The sequence below is a fragment of the Heterocephalus glaber genome, unplaced genomic scaffold, assembly GCF_053883595.1.
Source record: "Heterocephalus glaber isolate CG9 unplaced genomic scaffold, H.glaber_assembly_v1.0 deba00001577, whole genome shotgun sequence".
In the NCBI taxonomy this organism is placed as follows: Eukaryota; Metazoa; Chordata; class Mammalia; order Rodentia; family Bathyergidae; genus Heterocephalus; species Heterocephalus glaber.
Genome location: NW_028258358.1, coordinates 23,036,084 through 23,062,291, shown reverse-complemented (window position 1 = coordinate 23,062,291; position 26,208 = coordinate 23,036,084). Strand labels below are relative to the sequence as shown.

The 26,208-nt window shown below is 36.6% G+C and overlaps 2 pseudogenes; both read left to right on the top strand.

The window, feature by feature from the left end:
- The first annotated feature begins 4,670 nt into the window (after nucleotides 1-4,670).
- On the top strand, nucleotides 4,671-5,950 carry LOC101698778 (histone-binding protein RBBP4 pseudogene; annotated as a pseudogene).
- A 1,193-nt stretch (nucleotides 5,951-7,143) lies between these two features.
- On the top strand, nucleotides 7,144-20,478 carry LOC101697019 (condensin complex subunit 3-like; annotated as a pseudogene).
- The last annotated feature ends 5,730 nt before the right edge of the window (nucleotides 20,479-26,208 follow it).

Below are 26,208 nucleotides of genomic sequence, written 5' to 3'. Positions count from 1 at the left end.
CCTCTGAATCATATTATTTCTGAAATCCTCCAGCCATGGTACAACTTAGCCTTTTCAGGAACCCTCTGTTCTCACTGAGAGCTAAGGACCAGCAGCTGCATCCTGGGATACTTCTCTCAGAGCTCTGCCACCCATAGACACAAACTAGGTCATGTCCATACAGATACTTCCATAAATAAAGGGCTGTGGGAATGACACGTTAACCTGCCCTACACCAGGCTAGCTTTGTTTTTAGTTTTAAATGCTTTACCAGATGAACACAGATCCTACACATGGCTCAGAAAACTACTTATTTATCATGACCTAAAACAAAATAAGAATGGAAAAGAACATTGTTATTACAGTTTAAGGTTTCTTCACGCAACTGTTATTCAATTGATAATTCCAAGCAAGATTTATGAAAGTGAATAATTAATTGTATAATTTAAATGAGCATAGCAATCAGAATTTAAGCTTCAAATTGTCCTCAAATCTCATTTGCCTAAGATCTAGACAACTCTTTAAAATTCATATCTGTCTACTATGTATGCTTCTTTATACCCGATAAAGTGTTTTCTAGAAGCACCATGACCAAGACACCAAAGACTAGTGACAAGTTGTAATAACACTGGTTGAGAGACCTAACTTTAGTAGGTTTTTAGTAGTTTTTTTAATAGCATTTTTTCATCTACTTATATGAGTGTTCATTCAAAACCATATTTAAGGTTTGAGATATCAATTATTCATCCTGGGATTGCAGGGATTAAAATGGTACCGTCATTCATCTAGAGATGAAAGGTGAACACCAAATAAAATAGGCACACTTTTAAGTAAAAAAGGAGGCCTGGGATAAACTTGGCCTTTTCAGGTACAAAACTTTTGAAATGAGGGTGAAAAAGTGCTTTACCCTGGTCTGTGGCCCACTATGCAAGCTCTTTTATAGTCCTGTATAAATGTGAGATAGTTAATACATTTGTCGAGCAGGGTTATCTTTTTGCTTGAAAACAATATATATTTTCCAAAAGTCAAGACTTTTCCTACTTAATCTTTGAATTTAACCAAAAGTTTAAATTAAACACTGATATAACATTTGTAATGCTATTAAGAATCATCTTTGCCACTAAGGATGCACATTAAATAATCAAGTTACTGTAATCACTCCTTAAAACTCAAGTCATAGTGCGGATATATCAAGTAAATTATATGTGGTCAAAACTTCCATGGGGATAATCAGCATCAACCATGATCGACACAGCTAGCATCAATTATGGCCCTGCTGTGAGAACTACTTATGGGCAATCTTTTTCAATAATTACTTCAAATAGTGATAATATGTTAAAATCTTTACAAGTATGTCAATAAACATTATGAAATTGGGGCCCAGTGGAAGTTTAAATATAAGCACAGAGTTGCTACAACATGGAACATGTAAATGAATGTGTAATAATTTTATTTTCATATTCAATCATTAGACTGATTAAAAAATAAAATTCAGGGCCAGGGATTTAGCTCAGTGGTTCCGCCTCCTGCCTTGCAATCAAAAGGTCCTCAGTTCGATCCCTGGTACAGGAAAAAAAAAAAAAAAGAGTGCTTTAAAAAATAAAATTCACATAGCCTATATTTTTCCATAACATTTTAAAGATAATAGGGAAATGAAGAAACAATAAGCAGTTAACACATGTCAAAAACAGTAATGAATTGCATTTCTTCTAATATCTAAATAACATTTAGAAGTTCAAACTCAGCTGCCTCACAGAATGTCTTAACTTAGTATAGCAAGTTATTCGGTGCATGTTACAGATTATTGCTTTTTACTGAAAAATCTTACTTTTAAAGAAGAGTTAACTCATTGCACCCCACAGTTAGCAATTTCAACCCATGGGAGATTTGGCAAAATGAGATATTTTTGATTCTCAGAATTCTGCACTGTTAGAAAATATGGAAGGCAGGAATATTAGGGTTTAGTGAATAGGTCCAGGGATATGATAACACAGAGGACATCCTACAACACACAAGACAACCTGCATAACAAATATCAACAGTGTAGAGATTTAAAACGTTCAGTTGACTGGTACACTCCCCACACATGACCAACTGTGCCAGTGTAGGAAGTACAGTGCAAAGATGCTAAATACAAAAAACTGTAAGAGCATAGATTGAATAAACAGAGACCTGGGCTCCAGGCTTGGCTCTATCTTTTACCAATGATGCAAAAAGAATACTAGGCAAAAAATAAGGAACTTTAAATTAATTATGAGGTTTTGTGGAAAATAACATTCATGACAAATATGTCACAGTAATATGTATGACCTTTTTGAGGGAAACTGTATGGAATAGGAGGAAGCCTTCAGCGAACTATCCACCTCTTCTTCTGTAAAACAGAATACCACTGATCTCACTTATTGTGAGAATCATATGAGTTGGTAAATATAAAATGGCTAGTACAGTGCCAAGGATCTAACACATGTACACTGTAAGTAAAAGAAGGAACTCCTCCTTTAGAGGAGTCCAAGGAGATGTCCAACTCAGTATAACTTAGTATCCATGATGAAATCATGGAAGAAAAAAAAGAACATTGTATAAAGATTAAGGATATCTCAATAAATATGGTGGCACATAACTGTAATCTCAGTTTCTTGGGTGGCTTAGACAAGAAGGTCACAGTTTCAAAGCTAGCTTAAGCAAATCAGCAAGACCCTATCTCAAAACAAAAATAATAATAAATAAAAAGTGTTGGGGATATAGTTCAGGGTTTCCTGTATTCAGTCCCCGGTACCATGCATGAAGACTAAGACTGCCCCTGAAAACAAAGATTCAGGCAAGTAAAACATATGAAATTTAATGTCTACTACTAATAATAATTTAGTATGTGGAGAAGAAAAAACAAAACTAGGTACTTTCTGCACTACAAGAGAAACCACCAACAGAGCTAAGAGACAACTTACAATGTGGGAAGAAATTTTTAGCAGCTGTACCACAGACAAAGGTCTACTATCGACAATATATAAAGAATTGAAAAAAATCAGACCCTCCCCCCAAATTCAAAGACTCAATTCAAAAATGGGCATCCAAAATGAATAGGCATTTCTCAGACAAAGAAGTAAAAGCAGCAAATAAATACATGAAAAAATGTTCAACATCACTGGGCATTCGAGAGATGCAGATGAAAACAACACTGAGATTTCACCTCACCCCACAAAGAGTGGTAACTATCATGAAATCAACCAATAACAAATGCTGGCAGGGGTGTGGGGAGAAAGGAATCCTTCTCCATTGTGGTGGGAGTGCAGACTAATGCAACCACTGTGGAAATCCGTATGGAGATACCTCAAAGAACTAGGACTAGAGGTCCCCTGCTATTCCTCTGCTGGGTATCTTCCCCAAAGAATTAAAAGAATCATACCACAGTGATATATGCTCACCAATGTTTATAGTGGCACAGTTTATAATAGCTAAAGCTTGGAAACAGCCCAAGTGTCCATGAACTGGAAACTGGATAAAGAAGATGTGTTTTTTTTTTTTATAAAATGGAGTACTACTCAGCCATAAAGAATGAGAAACTAGAGACATTTATAGCTAAGTGGATGCATATTGAGGCCATACTCTTAAGTGAAATAAATAGGACACACATGTGTAAATACCAAATAGTTTCTCTAGTTTGAGAAACTGAAAGAGTAAATAAGGATTAAAATGATTAATGAATAATTGATAATTTGAAATAAGAAAAGGTCCAAAGATGTAGGAGTGGCGGGAGGGAAAGGGGAAAGGGAAGAAAGTAAAGGAAAAATTATTAGAAGAGAAAAGAAATGGAAACAAAATCTATGTAAATAGGGAAGGATGGAGTGGTGAAGGGCACACAGGTAATGGGGGAAAAATAAGAACTAAGATACATCATGTACAAGTACAAGCTCCCAATGATAAATGTAAATGTATTGTATACCTAAAATGTACCAATAAAAGAATTAAAAAAAAAATAGGTTCTGGCTCTTGCTTCAAATCACATGGATTAATTAGATAATATATTAGAAGGATTTGGCTGAAAAAATGAACCAGTCTATTTCAAAGAATTAGGTTGTCATATAAAGGGTAGCACACCATTTCATGTGCGTATTGACAAATCAGTGTATATCCTCATAATTTCAGATACTCAGGAGCCTGAGGCAGGAAAATCACAAGTTTGAGGTCAGTTTTGACAATTTATTGAAAACCTGTCTCAAAATAAAAAATAAATAAAATGGTCTGAGGTTGTAGTTCAGGGGTAGAGTGCTTGCCTAGCACACACAGGGCCTGGGTTCGATCCTTAGTACTACAAAGAACAATGATAATATATTAAAGTAAAATACAACTCCAAATACCTGTGAATGTGGCCTTGTTTGGAAATAGGGTGTTTGTAGCCAATGTTAATCAAGTTAAGAGGAGGTCTCTGTGAGTGGGCTCTATTTCAATACAACTAGTGATGAGGACTCTGTACTTTGCCCAAAATTATCCGTAGACTTCTGAGTCTTATACTTGATGAGGACCAACCTGGGGCTTCCCTCCCTGTACTTCTAGAATCCGATTTACACAAGAATCCTGTTACACCCTCATTCAGGGACAGCCACTGGAAACAATAGAGGCTGAAGCACTTGGAGTGAGCGTCCTCAGCCTCCCGGCTCCTCCCACGTCGTTCGGCCCCAGGGTCTCCTACCACCATGGCTGACAGGGAAGCAGCTTTTAAGGACGCAATGGAAGAACATGTGATCAATGAGGAGTACAACATATGGAAAAAAAACAAGCCCTTTCTTTACGATTTGGTGATGACCCACACTCTAGACTGGCCCAGCCTAACTGCACAGTGGCTTCCAGAAGGAAAAAGATTTGAGAAAGGAAAGATTTCAGCATTCATCGACTTGTCCTGGGCACACACTCATCGGATGAACAAAACCACCTTGTGATTGCTAGCGTACACCTCCCTAACGATGATGCCCAGTTTGATCCATCACACTATGACAGGGAGAAAGGAGAATTTGGAGGTGTTGGCTCTGTTAGTGGGAAAATTGCAATAGAAATCAAGATTAACCATGAAGCAGAAGTAAACAGGGCCCGTTATATGGCCCAGAACCCTTGCATCATTGCAACAAAGACTCCATCCAGTGATGTTCTCATTTTTGACTATACAAAGCATCTTTTTAAATCAGACCCCTCTGGAGAGTGCAACCCAGACTTGCATCTTCATGGACATCAGAAGGAAGGCTACAGGTTTTCGTGGAACCCAAATCTCAGTGGGCACTTACTTAGTGCTTCAGATGACCATACCATCTGCCTATGGGACATCAGTGCTGTTCCAAAGGAAGGGAAGGTGGTGGATGCGAAGACCATGTTCACAGGCCATACAGCAGTAGTAGAAGATGTTTCCTGGCATCTGTTCCATGAGTCTCTGTTTGAGTCAGTTGCTAATGACCAGAAACTTATGATTTGGCATATTCAGTCAAACAGCACTTCTAAACCAAGCCTCTCAGTTGATGCTCACACTGCTGAAGTGAACTGCCTCTCTTTCAATCCCTACAATAAATTCATTCTTGCCACAGCATCAGCTGACAAGACTGTTGCTTTGTGGGATCTAAGAAATTTGAAATTTAAAATGCATTCCTTTGAATCACATAAGGATGAAATATTCCAGGTTCAGTGGTCACCTCACAATGAGACTATTCTGGCTTCCAGTGGTACTGATCACTGACTGAATGTCTGGGGTTTAAGTAAAATTGGAGAACAGCAATCTTGCGAACATGCACAAGATTGGCCCACCTGAGTTGTTGTTTATTCATGGTGGTCACATTGCCAAGATATCTGATTTTTCCTGGAATCCCAATGAACTTCGGGTGATTTGTTCTGTATCAGAAGACAATATCATGCAAGTGTGGCAGATGGCAGAGAACATTTATATGATGAAGACTCTGAAGGAAGTGTGGATCCAGAAGGACAAGGATCCTAGATATATCTGCACTCATGATTTTAGACCCCCCTTTTTTCCTCTCAACCCTGAGATTGCTTTAACACTGATTTTGAGACATACAGACTTTGTTCAGCTATCCCTCCACAATAGTTACCACCAATAATACTACTGGCCTAAAAAGTGGGTGTTTTCCAAATATTAACTGGGGCACTTGATTTAGCAAAGCCACAGACTTATATTTAAATTTTCTTCAGGAATTTTCTATTAACAAACCCAGGTCTAAAGTAGCTACAGAAAGGGGAATATAACATGTGATTATTTTTCTTCTTAAGATAAATCCCCAAGTTTTTCAGATTTGTTTCAGTAAAGGCTAAAGGAAGGAAGGAATAGGGTCAAGTGAGGTTAGTTGTCTGATCCATGAAGTATAAGCACTGCAAGATGTCATTTTTATTCAGGAATTAGGGGAGAGTCAAGTCATAGATTCCTACTCTAAATCTTCTTGTCTGACTTTCCAGAATCCACATTTTTCCTATGTAACCCAGTCTCCTCTTGGTTTATTCAGTTAAGTCAAAGCTACATGTTCCTCCTTCCCTATATATTTTTGCTTGTTAGTGTATTTCTTGAGCTGTTTTCATATTATTCCTTTCTTTTCTGTGAAATGGTTTCTGTTGTTTTTTGTTGTTTTTTTTAACTTGGGATCACCAAGTTGTAAAGATGTATGTTTCCACCTGACAGTTGTCCCTCAGGTAGACTGTCAAGTTGAGAAGGGTGATTTGATAGCTTCTATTTGTTTTTAAAATTAAATTAATCCCTGATGAGAGTTGCGCTTTTTTTTTCCAAGAAGTTAGTCCTTGACAACTAGTTTAATACCATCTCCATTTTAGGTGACCTGTTTCACCAGCAGGCCTGTTACTCTGCATGACTAACTATGTAAGTGCTCATAATGGAATAAATTGCTTTTCCACATAAAAGTTTTATTAGTTTAGCAAAAGTGTCCCACCTTGTGTAGCTGACCACTTTAGCTATCTCTTGACCCTACCTTGTCTTCAGCAATAATCCTATCAAGTCAGTTGGCCAGAAATCTTTATCCTTGATGTCTCCTTTAAGTAATTTTCAATTTACTGACCTTTACCTTACTCTTGGTTATAAACCCGTCTTGTCTTTATTGGAATTAGAGTATGATCTTTCCTGTCACTATAAAACTCCATTGCAAGGTACTTATTCCTGTCACCATGCTCCCCTTCAATAGAGTCCACCTTGTCACCATCAATATGGGGAATGTACACAAGAGTAAGGAAAGGCAGGCATGTGACAATGGGGGCAGGAATGACTCACCTAGCAGTGAAGGGGCACCAAAGATTACTGCCAACAGCCAGACTATAGGCACAGGGTAAGGGAAGATTACAAAGTCTTTAGAAAGAAAAGAGACCCTCTGACCCCTTGACTTGGGATTTTTAGAAGACAGCACTATTACATAATATTTTCCTTTTCTTTTTGTTTTAATTAAAGCTGCCTACTTTGTGATCTTTTGTTATGGAAGCCTTGGAAAGCACACAAAATAAGGAACCAAGAAATGATGGCTTGCATGAGGTGCTCATTAGAACAGTGACAAGGCAACTAAATGAGGAAGGGGGATTCACAAATACTAAAAGGGAGGGTATCCAATTGCAGCAAACAAAATAAATGAGAAAGCATAATCCAATCCTCCTGACTCCTTACCTGGGGGGCAGAGCAGAGTGGATTTGGGGAGGTTCAAATCCACTAACCAACACTGAACTCCTCCACCCCAGACTCACCTGCCTGATTTCTGTGTAGTTCTAATTCCCAGCACCTAAAGACCCCATTCCCCAGGACCAATCAGTGTTTCAGCCACCCAGAAATACGGTGTTGCGTTTTTGCATCAAGACCCCCAGTTCCTTCTCTCAGAATGTAAACTTCAAGATTTACAGAGTATACTGTTTCCGAGTGTTATTTGAAAAGATTTTAAATTCTTAAATGGGGAAGTATCTCTCTTCATAACACAAGGCAAAACCAGCCAAATCGGTGCATTTTGTCATCGTGCGCATGGGTTTGACTCTTTCAATCAGGAGCACAATATGTTCAATATTTCTTAAAAAGTAGAAAAGGAATGCTATTTAATATTTATTTGCATTTTGAAGATTTTAAGGACCATTAATCAGTAACTCAGACATAAACTATGGTCGATGGCAGGCATCCACTGGAACCAAACCTAATAAACTAAACTAATTTGGAAGAGCAGGTCAGAGTATTTCCTTTTATCAACTGGAAACCAATTCCTGGATCACTCCAAATGCAACTCCAGAAAGGTGAAACCTGGTAATTTACCTAAAAATGAAAATTAACAATTATCTGGATATTTTAGTCTTCTGCTTCCCCTCTGAATATGTACTAAGTTAAAGAAAGATACACTGAAATCAGAATTTTAGATCTGGTCCTCTGATTCCACTCCCCTGTTTGAAGAAACCCATATCCTGCCTAGAATGCGCCCGAGATATCATCAAGCTTGTATCAGAATCAATCAACCTCTCTCTTCATGTCAGGAAATTTTCAAACAGGCAAAAATTTGTATTTACATAAATATCGCTGATCGACAGAAAAAGTAACTAATACTTTCTATGCCATGATTTTACCATCAGGACTTACATAACTGAGACCTCTCCTACTAAGTTGGAAATTCAAGGAAGACCAATTCGGATTTCTAATCTCCACAGGTATCAGCTCGAAGCCCCTCCACGGTCCGAGAGTGAGGTTGGTGGCCAAAAGGTATAAAAACTGCACATGTCATATTCATGGGCAGGAATCCCTGGAGACTCACCATACGTTCCTGGCACATAGTGCGCTCAGAGACAGACATCAGAAGTTAGTTGTGATAACTTAGCAGAAACCTGGTTTTTCAGGAGAAACCTACATTAAACTTCGCCACCCACAGCCTAGAGGCCGAAGAGCAAAAAGTTGGTCCTCTCACTCTACACCAGCGTCAGCAGAGACACTGCTGTTCCGAGCTCCCAGTGCAGGCTGTGTGTGGCTGGGGCGGGAGCTCAGGCGGGGCACTGCTCCCGCCTGCAGCCCACTTGCTGCCCACCCGAGTGAGGACAAACAGTCCACCTTACCCACCCACTCTGGCCTGAAGGAAGTCTTGGATAGTTACTGCAGGCCCTCTGCTCCAAGCCTTTGAAACCGAGAAGTTGAGATCCACTTCCTCCAACCTCCTGGCAGCCCTATGTCTCTGTGTCGCCTCCAATCAGGGAGAGGACGGGCGGGTTCACCAAGGTAATCAGACTTTAGTCACTGTATGTGCAACACTAGTGTCTGTCTCCTGGCAATAAATGCAATGTTTCTCACATTTAAAAAGTTATATATTCTTCCCTGGCCAAAGCGGAAGTCACTGGCAGCAGGGCCAGGAACTACCAGGGGGCTGCCAGGGAAACCTTTGTGGTTGCCTAGGACCTTTGGCTCAGCCGGGTAAACCAAGAAGCTAGAAAAGCGAAGTTTTGGAGAGAAGGCAAGAGCAGAGATAAGCTTGGGGAGAGAGAAGGCTGCTTATGGCAGGCATCTTAGCTGGGAGACCCAAAGAGAAGTCCATTGTGGGCATAGGGAACCCAGAAGCTGTAATTACCCCTGAAAGAATGAAAGGTTTAGGAGCTCAATGATCCAACTGCCAGATACGTGCCCATTTTTTCAAGTTTTACAATTTTACAAAATTTTCAAGTTTTACAATCATTTAACCATTTGACACATGTATTTACATCTTTTCATACTGAGAAGTCTTTCCTATACATAAGTCCAGGGTGTAAGTGGGAGCTCATTTAACCTATAGGAGAAAGCTCGTGCCTCCTACGCGTGATTATTTCAGAGACCACACGTTAGTAAGGTGTGACCCTCGAGGCAAGAGCTACACCTTGCATGGGGAACAGATAGGAGGGTACAGCAATAGCTTCTTGCAATACTTCTTAGATGTGGCCAACCAGCAGGTCCTTGTTTTATGTTTCCAATTCTTTTGGTAGCAGAAAAACTTGGCCTGCTTCTGTTTCTATTAAGAAATTAATTTTGTAACTATTCGTGTGACCACCTGTTGCTTACAGAGTTAAGGTAGATCTCAGGACCAGTTTCAGGCAAGGAATAGGTAAATTGTTCTACTTTCATCTCACCTTTGCTGCAGAGGGCTCTATCTTCACTGCTCAGGATGATAGAAAGCTCATCTTGGTTCTCAAAGCACATCTTGACAAACATGTTCATTCTGTTCAAAATGAGGTTACAGTAGCAATTTGATAACTTTATCACATTGTGCAGAACTTTTTAGTAGTTTATGTTCTGTGTGTGTCTTCCATATCCAGGGTGCTGTAGCTCCTCTTCTTTACTTGTCCACATTCTAAGTTCCCCAGAAGCCTAGCCCAAATTCCACTTCTACTACTTTACAGACATTTTCCAGTTATCCTAATAGATTCCTTCTCTGACCTTCAGTTCCATCTAGGAAGTACATTTTTATCCATGTGTCATGTTTTCTCATTGGTAGATGTTTAGAAGCAATTTCACACACACACACACACACACACACACACACAAACTATGAAAAAACAACCGAGATTTCATGTGCTTCCTCTTTGCCCTCCTCTCCTTTCTCATGCTAGTCCAATGCATTAGTGTAGTACACTTGTTACAAATGGTTAACTAATATTAATTCATTAACTAAAGCCCATACTTTACAATAGGATTAACACTTAGCATTGCATCTGTCTATAGATTTTGAAAAATGTGTATGTTATATCCATTATTACAATATCATAATGAATACAGTATTTTCATTATTCTCAAAGTATCCTTGTATTCCATTTATTCATCCCTTACTCCCTCTGCCCAAACCCTTGTTAGCCACTGAACTTTTTACTGTCATCAGATTTTTCCATCTCCAGAAATCCATATTTATAGAATAATGCAGGATGGAGGCATTGTAGAAGGCTTCTTTCCCAAAGTCACATGTATCTATTTCCTTTATATGTTTCACAGCTTGATAATCCATGAAGTGAATGTATCACAGTTAGGTCATTCACTGACCTAAGAAACATCTTTGTTGCCTCCAAACTTTGGCAGTTCATGAAGGATAGCTTTTATAAACATCTGTGTACAACTTTTGGTTTGTACATAAGCTTTCAGGATCTTTGGATAAGTACTAAGGAGCACAATTGTTGGATAGGATGGTAGGATTTTGAATAGCTTTCAGAAACTTCACAAATAGAAACTTCACAATTGTCCAAAATGACTGTACCATTTTGCATCCCCACCACTGATGGATGAAATTGTTGTTTCCCTCAGAACTTTACCAGTGTTTTACATTATTAATCTTTTTATTTTAGTCAATCTAATAGGTGGGCAGTGTTACATTTTCCTAGAGACATAATATTGAACATTTTTCATATATTTCTTTGCTTTAATCTTTAACCTATTTTTTAGTGAAAGGTTCAAATTTGATAATGAATTTTAAGAATTATTCTTATATTTGGGGTATAAGTGATCTTTTGGATATAGGTTTTCAAATACTTTCTTTCAGTGTGTAACTTGGCCTTCCATTGTCTATCCTTCAAAGAATAGAACTTTCAATTTCAGTGGAATCTAACTTATTTTTTTCTATGGTAGTGAGTGCATTTGATGTTACAGCTAAACCCAAGGTCATTTATATTTTCTCCTACATCGTATGCCAGGATATTTATAGTTTTGCATTATACATTTACACATGATGCACTTCAAGTTTTTTTTTTTATAAAAAGGTATAATATATGCTCACATCAATTGCTCTCAATGTAGATGTATATTTGTTCCAGCATTGTTTATTGAAAATGCTATCCTTTTCCCAATAAATTACCGTGCTTCTTGGTAAAAGATCAGAAGACAATACTTGTGTGAGCCTATTTTTAGATTCCATATTTTATTCCATTGGTCTACTTGTCTATTCTTTTCCCAGCAGCATACTGTCTTCATTATGACAGATGCTTAGTAAGCCTTGAAATCAAGTAGTCTAACAACTTTGTTTTTCTTTCATATTTTCTTGACTATTATGAGGCTTTTTTGCTTTTCTTTATAAGCTTTAGAATTATTTGTTCACTTTCGGAAAATTATTTGCGGGGAATATGATTGGGTTTCCATTGAGTCTATAGAGAATTTAGAAAGAACTGATATCCTAACAATATTGCATTTTCTTATCAATGAACAAGAAATATTTATCCATTTACTTTGATCTTTTTTACATTTCTTTTAACAGTATTATTTTCCTCATAAATCTGACATATACATTGTCAGATTGATACCTAAGTATTTCACTTTATAATTTAAATGTAAAGGGTTTAATTTTATTAATTTTGAAGTTATAATCATGTACTGTTAGTGTGTGGGTAAACTATTAAACCTGATGTTTAACTTTGCACTTTATAATTTTTATATAATTGTATGTTAATAATAAAAAGTTTTATTTTTTGTTATTTCTTTCTACAAATGATCATGTTATGTATGAGATAAGAGAAGTATATTTAATCCATTACATCCTTTCTCATCCATACAACTTTTTTTTTTTTTTTTTTTTGTGGTACTGGGAATTGAACCCAGAGGTTTCACACTGAGCTACATTCTCAGACCTTTTTGATTTTTATTTTGAGACAGTATCTCTTCCTAAGTCTCTAAATTGCCCAGGCTGGGCTCAAGCTTGTGATACTCCTGCTCTTGTCTTCCAGAATGTTGGGACTGCAGATGTGTAACATCATACCTCACCCAGTATGTATAAATTTATTTATTTTCTTGTCTTCTTGCAAGACTTAGAATGGGAGTTATGAATGGAACATACTTGTTCTTGATTTGAGGGGGAAATTTTCTAGTTTTTCTACATTTAATATGACATTAGGTATGGGATTTCTATGCATATTCCTTAACAAGATGAGGAAGTTTCACTCTAGCCCTAGTATTCAGAGCATTTTCATTATGAGTGAATATTGGATTTCGTCAAATCCTTATTTTCCATCTTTCGAAATGACCATATGGTTTTTCTTATTTGGTCTGTTGATGTGATAGATTGTATCGATTTATTTTCAAATGCTGAATAAGCCTTCCATATGTTGAATAAATCCTGCTTGTTCATGGTGAATAATTATTTTATACATTATTAATGTGGATTTGCTAATATTTTGTTAAGAATTTTTACATCTATATCCATGAAAGATATTAGACAGCAGTTGTCTCTTGTAATATTTTCACCTGATTTTCTTTCTTTCTTTTTTTATGGGTAAAGGCTGGCCTCATAAAATGAGTTAGGAAACATTCTCTTTTCCTCTAATTTATGCATGAGTTGATATTAATTCTACCTTAATTAGCAGAGTTCTATAATTATATTATATGGGTCTATATTTACACATTTAAAATTATTAATAATTGATTCAATTGATTTAATAGATACAGGTATATGTAGACTATTTATATCTCCTCGTGTGAGTTGTTCTGGATTGTGTATTTTAAGGATTTAGTCCATTTCATCTATATTATCAAATTGGTAGACCTAGAGTTCATAATATTCCACTTATCCTTATATAATGTCTGTGGAATCAGTAATGACAGCCTGTGTTATACTTCTGATATTGTTAATTTGTTATCTTCTTTTCCTTCCCTCTTGATGAGGCTGAAAAAGTTTCCTCTATTTTACTAATTTTTTCAAAGAATCAGCTTTTGATTTTATTGATTTTGCTGTATTGATATTATATATTCAATTTCATGGATTCTGTTGTAATATATTAATTAGTTGTAATTTCTTTATGATTTATAATCTATTTTCCTTTTCTTATTTTGGATTTTACTGTCACTTCTTTTCTAGTTTCCTAAGGTATCAGCTTAGATGGTTAATTTCCAATCTCTCCTTTTCTAATATATGGATTAGTGTTATCATTTTTCCTCTAAGCACTGCTTTCACCACATTGCATTAATTTTGATAAATTATATTTTGACTTTCATTTAGATCAAACACTTTAAATTTTTGAGATTTCTTCCTTAATTAATGCATTCTTTAGATTTGTGTTGTTTTGTCTCTAAGTAGTTTTTGTGCTTTTCATCCATTAGTTTTATTTTCCTGTGGTTTGAGCAGATAGTTGTGTGATTTCTATTGTAATACCCTTGATAAAGTGTTTTGTGGAATGGAATGTGACCTCTATGAATGTACTCTATGAGCTTGAGAAAATGTCTGTTCTACTGTTTTTGTGTGAAGTTCCGTAAGTGCCAGTTAGACCCAGTTAATTGATGGTGCTATTCATTTCTACTATATTCTTCTTAATGATTTTTTTCTTAAATTCTTTTATTGGTACATTTTAGGTATACGGTACGTATACATTTATCATTGGGTGCTTGTACCTGTACATGATATGCTTTTGTTCTTATTTTTTCCCCATTACCTGTGCGCCCTTCACCCCCTCCACCCTTCCCTATTTACATAGACTTCATTTCCACTTTTTAACCTCAGTAGCGTGGGAACTAGCACAAAGAATCAAAAACTGGGATCTCATCTTACGAATGATTTTTTTGAGAACTGGATCTGTCAGTTGGATCTGATAGGAAAATGTGGTTGTGTCCAACTATAATGGTAGTTTTGTCTGTTTTTCTTTGTAGTTTCATGAATTTCCAGCTCAAGTGTTTTGACACATTATTGTTAGGAAGATACACTTTAGGGATTATCTCCTCGCACAATTGATCCCATTATCATTGTATAATATCTTTTCCACATCAAAGGCTGCAGGGGGCCAGAGTTATGCAAGAAGACTAGACTCTATCTCTAGACTAAACTTATCTAAAACTAAGTTGTAAAGGCTTAGTGAAAGTAGTTTTCTTAGAGATTAGCCCTTTATTAAGTTAAATAAAATTCTTTGAGTACATTTCATACCTTTTACTATATCCCAAAGGGAATCCCAAAGAGAATTCTCTCTTCACTCTAAGAAATTGGTGATGTTACTGCAAGTAAATTCCCTAAGACTCCTCTTCATAATTTTTCCATCTTCACTTAGTCCATTAGAAAACTCCATTAGCTGGCCACTTAAGAGTTTATATGTTCTTCTCCATACCGGTTCTAGTAGTACGCTTCCACTCCCCTGCTTAAGTAAATTGGTAAATTAATTCTATGCATCTGATTCTCTCTCCTGTTTATGACTCAGTGGATTGCCTCGTGCCTTCAAATTTTGAGTGAATGTAAGCAAAGATATTGATTTTTACTTGCTCAGATATTATTATCATGTAAAAACGGGACCAGTGATTTCTGTTTTTGTTTATGCTCTTTCAATCTTTTGGATACCAAACCAAACCTATTCTAAATTACTTTATTCTCTAATTATTTCAACATGTGTGTCTTGATTGTTTGAAAAAAATGTAAATTTATTCAGGGCAGGGAGCATCTTTAAATTTTTCATATTTCTCAGTAACATCAGTACAATGTTGAGCACTTAGCACATGCTTTGTTTATCCTCATTGAGTCACAGTAATTAATAAAATTTTTTTTCAATTCTTTGATAAATATAATATTTAGAAATTTCTAGATTAAAAAAGAAAACCTCAAGTAAGTAAGAGTCATACATTAAGACACAAAGGGACATTTCTTTCATCCCAACTGAATAGATATGCAGCCTGAACTAGAAGCACATGTGTGCACAATTTAAAACTAAGAACTGCATACACCTAGGTAATAATTTTGTGCTAGTTTTTTTTTTAAAATCAGTTTGAGTGCTTTAAAAAAATCACTTTGATTATTTTCTGAAACAAGTGTGTCAAATTAGTATATATATTTAGTATATGGGGAAACATACCAAGGTTTAAATTTGCCTAGGACCAAACTTGACTAAGCCACTTAATGGTGAAAAATAATCAGAAAGTTTAGGAATAACCACTGTGTTCTAGTGCAATACAAAATCTGTAAACATTCAAATTGAATTTGTGATATCTCTTCACTAAAGATTAGAACTCACTCCAACTCAATTCCAACTCTGATAATTCAAACCAAAAGTCTTGGCATCATCTCTGATTCCTATTTTGCTCTCACATCCCATCTGAATTAACCACCACTTAGCTGTTTTTGTTTTTAAGCTGAATTCATTTTTTCAAATTCCAAAGATATGACCTCAAATATCAAAATATTACAGACAATCAGTAATTATGCTTAAGAGGTGTTTCAAATAAAATTTATTTTCTTTATAAATTCCAGTGTTTCAAGGGATATATTATTTTGTGTATTCAACATCTATTATTTTAATTATAGGACATGCTACTTATGAGGTCCAAACTATGATAGTAAATATCCAGTCCAAATATATATAAATCACCTGTGATATACCATATACAATAGATGGATACAGGTTCTGTAAGGCCTAAAAAAATTATAAATTGATGGTCCCTCACTAAAAAACAAAAAAAGAAAAACTCTATGTTTAAAAGTTGCATTCAAGCTGGGCATGGTGGCATATATTGGTTATAAAATCTGCTTTGGAGGCTGAGGAGGGAGGATCAAAATTTCAAGACCATCCTGGGCAACTTAGTGAGACCAGGGGGCTGTAGCTGTAGCTCAGTTGTAGAATATTGGTCCAACATATACAAGACCTTGGGTTCAATCTCAGCATCAACACAGAAAAAAATCTCAGTATCAACACAGTATCACACACAAAAGAAAGTACTATAGATTTCCACTTTCAAGAATATAAAATATGAAATTTTTTTCCTGTTCTTACAAAGCATTACTAAAAATTCCATATATTATATATAAAATTAACATAAGAAGACTCTAAAAGTGAAGCAAAGAAGGGAGACTGGCTCACGACTTTGGGATGGGAGAACAACATAAAGTTGAGTTTTCTTTCTGCCTCTTCATGCAAAGGGCCAAGAAAGTAGCAGTCTGGCAAGACATAAGCCTAGATTCCTAACATTTGAGGTAGAAGAAATAGTTTGTCCCACCAGTTCAGTGTCAGAGAACACTGAATAAGGAGCCAGAACTTTCTTCCCAATTGAATGATAATAAATTTTCCATGTAATCCTCTGTTGCATCTGGAGAGAAAAGATAGAGATTCTGTTGTATCTTCAAACTCAGGTAAGAAGTTGCCTCTCATTCTGCCTGTTGGGATGATGTTACATTATGACTACTGAGAAGAGGACAAGTGGAGAGACTGGACTTACCACTCAGCAATGCCAAAGTCTTCTTACCTCCATAATGTCCTGGAAGCCATGAGGATAGCAGTAGTGAGACATTCCTACTGCTCCAAGCCAGGGAACTACAGTATAGGGTTAATGTTATAAATCTTTCACCCTCACTTTGCAATAACAAAGAAGCCACCCCACAAGTGTGTTACAGGAGGACAACCTGGAATTCAGTCTTAAGTAAGGATTTAGTGTTCTCACCTTTCTCTGCTGAAACAGGGTCACAGGGAAGAAGCTAAAATAAAAGATTTCTTTTAGATATGGAATCTAATCACATAACATAACATACTCAGTGTTTTAGTAAAAATCAAGAAACCAAATTTCTAATGGGATTAAAAAAAAGTAACTTGCTAAATCTAGTATAACAGACATGAATTATCTGAAAATTTATACAAATATTTCAATTTGTATACTTCAATTTGAATTTATAAAACAAATTAAAACATAAAGGTCTCAAAAAAGAAATAGAAAATCTTGGGAAAGAAAGAGAAGATATATAGACACATCAAATGGAAATATGAAAAAATAAAAATATAATAACTTAAATTTTAAATAAAGTATAATTTTATTACACATGGGTCTAAAAACAAAGCGGTGACATAGGGAAACAGTGATGAGCCAAAAATAGAAAAATAGAAATTACCTAATCTGAATTAACAGATAACAGAGTATATACAAAAAAGAACAGTCTCAGGAACCTGTGAGACTGTAGCAAAATACTTAACATTTGTTTATCTGGAGATTTAGAAGGAAAGGAGAAATATGACAAGGCTAAAAAAGTAATCAAAGAAATAATATCTGAAAATTGCACAACTATTAAAAGACATGAATCTACTTATTCAAGAAACTGAGTAACCCAAGATAAACCTGACGAGATTCAAAAGACACATCAGAAACAAACTTTTGAAAATTAAACAAAAAAACAATATTTCAAACACTGAGAGAAAAATAGCAGTTTACTTATTGAAGAAAACAAAATCAATATGCTTCAGTGGATAACAGATTTCTCATCAGAAACCATAGAAGGCAGAAAGGAATGCACATTTTTTAAATGCTAAAATAAATGTCAATTCAAAATATAATATCTGGTGAGAAAGTCCTTCAGAATTTAAAGACAAATAAGTATATCCTCCAAGAAAGGAAGACTAAGACAATTTGTCTCCAACAGATGTACCCTAAAGGAATGGCTAAAGGATATCTCTCTAAACACAAAGTAATTGATAAAGGAATCTTGGAATATTTGGAAAAAAGAAAATGGATCACAAAAATATATGTAAATTCAATAAGCATTCTGAAGCAGTTAATCTTACTTGCCAACTTCAATTAACTCACTGATGTTCATAAGTGAAGGTGCTATTAGGAGGTGGGGCCCAGTTGAAGGTCATGGGTCAATTTTGGTCCCTTGAACTGCACATCACTTGCTGGTGCCCTCTCCCTATGCTCTGCCTTCCTGACACCATGAAATCAGAAAATTTGCTCCACTACTCTTCCACTATGATTGTCGTTTGGAGCCAGCAACCATAGACTGAAACTTTAATCCAGAAGCTAAGCTTCAGCCTCTCCTCTTTTAAATTGCAGGTGTATCCCTAGTTTCATTTCTTGTTGAGAGACTTCTCCATATTATTATAGATGATAATAAGAGAACACAAATTGTGGCAGAAATTATCTCAGAGCTTCGGGGACCCATTGTTGCCATTGATGTTCAGAATGACCCATCGGCTGTAAGAAAGAAAGAACTCAAGATAGCTGAAATAAAAGTTAAACTTATTGAAGCAAAAGAAGCTTTGGAAAATTGCATTACTTTACAAGATTTTAACCAGGCATCAAAATTAAAAGAAGAAATAAGAGCATTAGAAGATGCCAAAATAAATCTGTTGAAAGAGACAGAGCAACCTGAAATTAAAGAAGTCCTCATAGAGAAGAATGATGCTGAAACGCTACAGAAGTGTCTTACCTTGTGCTATGAACTATTGAAGTAGATGTCTATTTCAACTGGTATAAGTGCAACTATGAATGAGATCATTGAATCTTTGATTCTTCCTGGAATAATGAGTGTTCATCCTACAGTAAGAAATCTGGCTGTTTTATGCTTGCGATGCTGTGGACTACAAAGTCACGATTTTACAAGTAAACACTTTGTGTTACTATTGCAGGTTTTGTAAATTGACGATCTCACGATAAGAAGTGCTCTAAAAGCAATCTTTGACCAACTGATGACACATGGGATTGAACCATTTAAAACTAAGAAAGTCCAGGCCCTTCAGTGTGAGAGTACAGAAACAAACAGTGATGATGAGCAAAACTCAAAAGAGATTGAAGAGACTGCTACAGCTAAGAATGTTCTGAAACTCCTCTCTGATTTCTTAGATAGCGAGGTGTCTGAACTCAGGACAGGAGCTCCAGAAGGACTAGCCAAGCTGATGTTCTCTGGGCTTTTGGTCAGTAGCAGGATTCTTTCTCATCTTATTTTATTATAGTACAGTCCTGTGACTGAAGAGGATGTTCGACTTTGGCATTGCATTGGTGTGTTCTTCCCCATGTTTCCTTATGTAAGCAGGATGAATCAGGAGTGCTTTGAAGAAGCTTTTCTTCCAATCCTGCAAACATTAGCCAATGTTCCCGCATCGTCTTGTCTCCTTTAGCCGAAGTGGATATCACAAATGTTGCTGAATTGCTTGTAGATCTAACAAGACCAAGCAGACTAAATCCTCAGGCCAAGAATTCCCAAGATTGTCAGACCTTATCAGTGCATGACAACTTGACTATAAAAATTTGCAATGAGATCTTAACAAGTCCATGCTCAACAGAAATTTGAGTCTATACAAAAGCTTTGAGTTCTTTAGAACTCAGCAGCAATCTTGCAAAAGATCTTCTGGTTCTACTGAATAAGAGTCTAGAGCAAATAAAAGATAGGACATGTCTGAGAGCTTTGGAAAAAGTCAAGATTCAGTTAGAAAAAGGAAATAAAGAAGCTGGTGACCAGTCCATAGCAGCACAGGATGCCAGCACAACTGGAACTGTTTTTCAAAATGAAGATGAAAATAATAAAGAAGTATATATGACTCCTCTTAGAGATGTAAAAGCAACCCAGGGATCAAACTCCATTCAGCAAAAGACTAACAGAGGACGAAGAAAAGTGAAGGCATCATCTAGGAAAAACAGGAGATGTCAGACTATGGAGGGTGACTCTAAAAGTGACCATGAGGTTCTAGAAGCAGAATCAGAAATGAAGATGAGATTACCAAGATGAGCCAAAACAGCAGCACTAGAAAAAAGTAAACTTAGCCTTGCACAGTTTCTCAATGAAGATATAAATTAGGAGAGATAATGGAGGTGGAATCCTTTAAATTTATGTTCATTTCTTTGCTTCAATAAAGTTATGCTTGTATCAAATTCAAAAAAAAAAAAAAATTGCAGGTGTCAGGTAGTTTGTCCCAGCATCAGGAAAGCTGACTGGCACACATTCTTTTCTTTAATATTTCAAAAATTATGTTGCTGGCTAAAAATGAAAACATTGTCTCTTTTGTTCCAAATGTTGGGCTGTAGAACATTTAAGAAAATTGTACCATATATTAAGGACTATAAAGGAATAAAGAGAGGAAAGGCTTCCACATTTTACTCAAACTGGTAAAAATTATGTTATCAGTAGACTGTAATGAGCTAATGTATATATTATAAAACTGTGATATTATAATATTGATTTAAAATGGTTTAGGTAATCAAAAGAATTTTTAAAGTACTTAAGTAACTCAAAAGACAGTATGAAAAAAATAACAGAAGAAAATAGACAGTTAAAAATGAAGTAGCTGGGCCAGGATTTAGTTCAGTGGTGCTGCCACCTGCCTTGCAAGTGAAAGGACCTGAGGTCAATCTCTGGTACCCCAAAAAAAAAAACAAAACAAAACATGAAATGGCACATTTAAATCCTAACATGTCAATACAGGTACAACCGTAACAAAGGCAAATACCTAAATGTATCAACTAAACAACAGAAAATTGCAAAACAGACTGGAAAACACAACCTAACTATGTGCTCCTTACATGAAACTGAATCAGTACTCATACTTTCTGTGTTGGGATCTAGAGTGATTCAAGCACTCCAGAATACTGATTGGCAGGTGGTTGAAAATTGTGCAACTATTGCATGACACAGCACAATTCTGAGAGTTTATGAAAGAGATAGGAAAACTTTCATCTACATAAAAATTTGCTAATGGATGTTTATAACTTTGTTTCCAGAAGTCAAAAATGAAAACAATCTAGGTATCCTTCAATAGATGAATGATTAAACAATTACAGTGTCCAACAATGACAGAGTAAACTATTGCTCAAAGTGAAAACCTGGATGAATTTCTAGAAAATTATGTTTCAAGGGGACATGACAGAATACTTCCAAAGTGCATTATAAAATGTTTAATTTTATTTATATGGCATTTTTGAAATGATAAAATTATAGAAAAACACACCTACCATCAAGGATCAAGTTGGAAAAAAATGGCAGAAGGTGACATGTGTGTTACAATTACAGGACAACACAGCAATCTGTTGGTGTAAGCGTTTGGTGTTTTTCTGTCAGTCTCATTCTACTAATCATATTCTTCTCCAGTTTTGCAAAAGTTGCTTTGAGGTAGACTTGATAAAATGTACACAAATACCTTTGTAGTAGTTCTTATAGATGGGTAGTAAATCTCTAATTACCTAAAATTGTGACTTTATGATTACAGAAGTACAGAGTGCAGTGACAGAAGAGAAGAATGTAAGTGAGGAATCCTGATTTTTAGCCTCAATAGTTGTGGGAACAAGCTTCCTCCACTGGACTTTTTTCTCATCAGTAGAGATACTCTCTTCACCTCTTTTATATTTCTAACAAAATACTTGAGGGTGATTACTTTGTAAAGAAAGAACTTTATTTAGCTTATGGTTCTGTTGGCTGGACAGTTGGACATCAGACAACTCTGCCTGCTCTTGTTCTCTGAGTTCCCTAAATACTCACAATATGATGGAGAAGAGAAAAGGGAAATGACCACATGTGTAAGGAACATATGTATAAGAGAGAAAGCAAGAGAGACTAGGGAGCGACCAGACTTACTCTTAACAACCTAGTACTATGAGAACAGGAGACATGAATCATTCCCATGAGATGGGATTAATCCATTCATTTATCTTGAGCTTCCCTCTAAAAGTTCCCATTACCTCAACACCACCATACTTGAGACCAATATTCTATCTCATGAGCCTTTGGGGGCAGGAATCCCACCCAAATCATAGCAGGTAGGGAGCTAAATGAATCTAGCCAGATCCCTGCTTTCATGGACTTGACATTCTACTTGAGGATTTGAATAGAAAGAAAAGGAAAATTAAATACCAGGAAAAAAAGTAGTAAAATAAATTCAGGAAGCTTTTAAATACTATGGGAAATTACCTGAATGAGGTAAAGTGATGAGTACAAGGGGAGAAGAAGGAAAGCTAATGTAGGCTTCTTTGACGTAATGATTCTTTAACTGATACAAAACTGACGTGAAGGTGACAGCTGTAAGAACAGTATCACAGAGGAAATAGCAACTACAAGGGTCCTAAAGGAAGGATAAAGCTTGATATATTCCTGAAGCAAAAGGGCTGATGGAATGTAGCTTTATGGGTTGGGAAAGCCAGTGAGGTGTCCAGGGACCAAGTAAAGCAGAGGTTTGAAGGTCATAGTAAATAGTTGGAATTTTATTGTAAATGCAATGAAAAGCCATTGAAGAAATTTAAGTGGGGAATGGTATGATCTAATTTATTCATTTATGTTTAATTTTTAGTCATCATACCATTTCTTGAAGAATGGAGAGAGAGATGCAAAAATAGAGTCTGAGAGAACAGGTAGGAATCTATGAAGCAAATAAGATCTCCTAGAAGAGTCAGATGTCAGATTAGGTAGATAAATATCTCAAAAAGTTCTTCCTGATTCAATAAGTGTGCAGCCTGAACTGAAAATGGAAGCAGTGCAAAAATGATCTGTTCATAAATCAAAGAAGTCAAAGGTAAAATCTGACGAGCTGTGATCATGTAATGTTGAGAGGAGGTGCCAAGCTTAGATGATCTCTAATAACCTGTAGCTTAACTGACCGTGTGCTCTCTCCTTCGTGCATTTTACAAGGCACTTAAGCTTAAAATAATGATTGGAAGTTAGTTAAGGAACATCATCACCAGTTAAGTGGACACTTTATCCAGGTGTATATTAAAAGTTATTTACTACTCTTTGAATTACATATTTAACTAGATTTTTATATAAGTGTTAAACAGATCCAGTAGCAACTAATGTCTATCTAGTAAAAAGCTTCCTACGTGATTTCTTACATTGAAAGCTCTGTTATTCTCCCAATTATTGGGACAGTTTTTTAAAAATGTACTTTAACTTCCTGTCCATTGTTTAGCATTCCCATAGAACATTTTTACTTATGTAATTTTAACAAGATTAAAATGAAAAGACAAGCTGTGGAATACAATATGAAACCAGAATGGAATGTAGAGCAAAAGAACAATAAGCAGTAGATTGCTACTTCAGAATAGAGATTTGGAAAACATGCTATTTGTGTTTCAAAAATGACTCCACCAATTGGTTGATGACCTAGACAAAGCATTAATGTTTGTATAACTCAGGTTTCTTAAGTGTAAAATGGGGATTAATATAATACTTTCATGCTAATATTATTTGAGAACTGACATCCACTTGGAAGGTTTAGTCTTCTTCATGCCTGGGAGAAACAGGTAACTCTGCTACAAGTCACTTTTATCAATTATCTGGAGGTATTCTTAAAGATATGGGATGGAGTAATAAAACCATAGTAAAGTTTCAGAGTTTTCCAAGATTCTTTCTTCAATGAGCATGGTTTCAATATTTGGTACACACAATTTGGTATATGATTTGCTGGAATTTGAGGATATGCAGGTACATGTAGTAAGTCAGGGAAATAATGATTATTAGAATCATCAAGACTCTGATGATTGTAAGCCTATATTATATTTCCACACAACTACCAGCCAGAAGCTCCAGGACACTTCAAAGAAGATTTAACAGAAGACAGACAATAGAGAAAGTTCAAAGAAAAAGGCTATAAAAAGACATTTACTACACCCTACCAAGGTCCCGAGTCTTGTGGAAGATGCCAAATCACCTGGCTGCAGACAGACAGGTCTGCCCACACCCTACTGAGGTCCTGAGTCGCATAGAACACACCAAATCAGCCTGCTGCAGACAGGCAGGACTGTGCATGCCCTACCAAGGTCCCAAGTCATGCAGAAGACAATGAATCACCCTGCTCCAGACAGGCAACCACCTGGTTCCACACTACAAAGATGCAGAGGACACCAGAACACCAGACCAAGGTACTGAGTCCCGCTGCTCCAGGCCCAGAGGTAGGGGCTTCTGAGCCAACATCCCACTGCTCCTGGTCCAGAGGAAGGGGCTTCCCAGTTACCATCCCTCCCGCTTCTCCAAGCCCAGGGGAAAGGGCTTTTGGGCCACCTTCTGTCCCACTGCTCCCAGCCCAGAGGTAGGGGCTTCTGAGCCACCATCCCACTGCTCCTGGTCCAGAGGAAGGGGCATTCCAGCCACCATCCCTCCTGCTGCTCCCAGCCCACAGGAAAGGGCTTTTGGGTCACCATCCCTACCACTGCTCACGGCCCCTGTCCCACCTCTCCCAGCTCAGAGGAGGTAATCCGTGCAGGCACCAACAGCACCCCGCCCCGGTCAAAATGAGAAAACATGTAAATAAGTCTCAAAACCAGACTTCCAGATCACCTACAGCAACCTCAAAGGGAAATGAGATGGAACACTCTGATACTCAACCACCTGGACCCACTGAACTGGCAACAAAAGGGGATCTGGAAAAAATGAAATCAGAAATCACTTCTCAGATAACAGGAGAAATTGTGCCCATAGTGCAAGACATGATCAATAAATCTAGAGAGGAGCTCAGGAACATGATGGAATCCCAACATAAGAAACAAATGGAATCCATAAAACAGATGCAAATAGATTTGCAGGACATGAAAAACTCTATTGAAAGTCTACACAGCAGAATGAGCCAATGTAAGGACAGAATTTCAGATATAGAAGATAAGATTGCAATTAGTGACCAGGAAAAGAAAAGTTGCTTCAAAATTATAAGGGAACATGAGAAATCAATCCAGCAGCTGCTAGATGATGCAAGGAAGAATAACATAAGACTGATTGAGCTCAATGAAGAAACAGGAGAGAGTGGAGATGACATAAAAAATCTCTTCACAGAAATAATGGCAGAAAACTTCCCAAGCAGGGGAAAAGAACTTGACATACAGATAACTGAGGCATATATTACTCCAAATAGCCTTGATCAAAAAAAAACCTACACATAGGCATATAATTGTTAAGATTCCAGAAACACAACAGAAGAACAAAGTTCTCCAAGCAGCTAGAGAAAAGAAACAAATCACATACAAATGAAAGCCCATCAGAATCACAGCAGACTTCTCAACACAAACCATCAAGGCAAGAAGAGCTCAGAGTGACTTATTCCAAGCCCTAAAAGAAAACAGCCTCCAACCCAGATTGATGTACCCTGTAAAACTATCTTTCAAACTTGATGGAGAAATAAGATACTTTCATGACAAAGAGCACCTTAGGAACTTCGTGAATACCAAACCAGCACTCCAAAGAATTTCATACAATATGCTAGGAACAGACATTGAGGATCACAACCCCAGGAAGCAAAGCAGAATGAACCCATGTGGCGTGACAAGAAATTAAATGTAAAGGGGGAAAACTCAACAAAAAGAAAAAGTCATGGCAATGACAAGTCAATACGTTTCAGTTATAACCACCAATGTTAATGGTCTCAATTCACCAATCAAAAGAAATAGACTGGCAGAATGGGTCAAGAAGCAATATCCAACAATAGGCTGCATACAAGAAACACACTTAATTCAAAAGGAAACTCATAGGCTGAAAGTTAAAGGGTGGAAAACAATACTCCATGCAACAGGAACCTGAAAAAAAGCAGGAGTAGCTATCCTCTTTGCAGATCAAGTAGATTTCAAACCAACACTGATGAAGAGAGATGAAG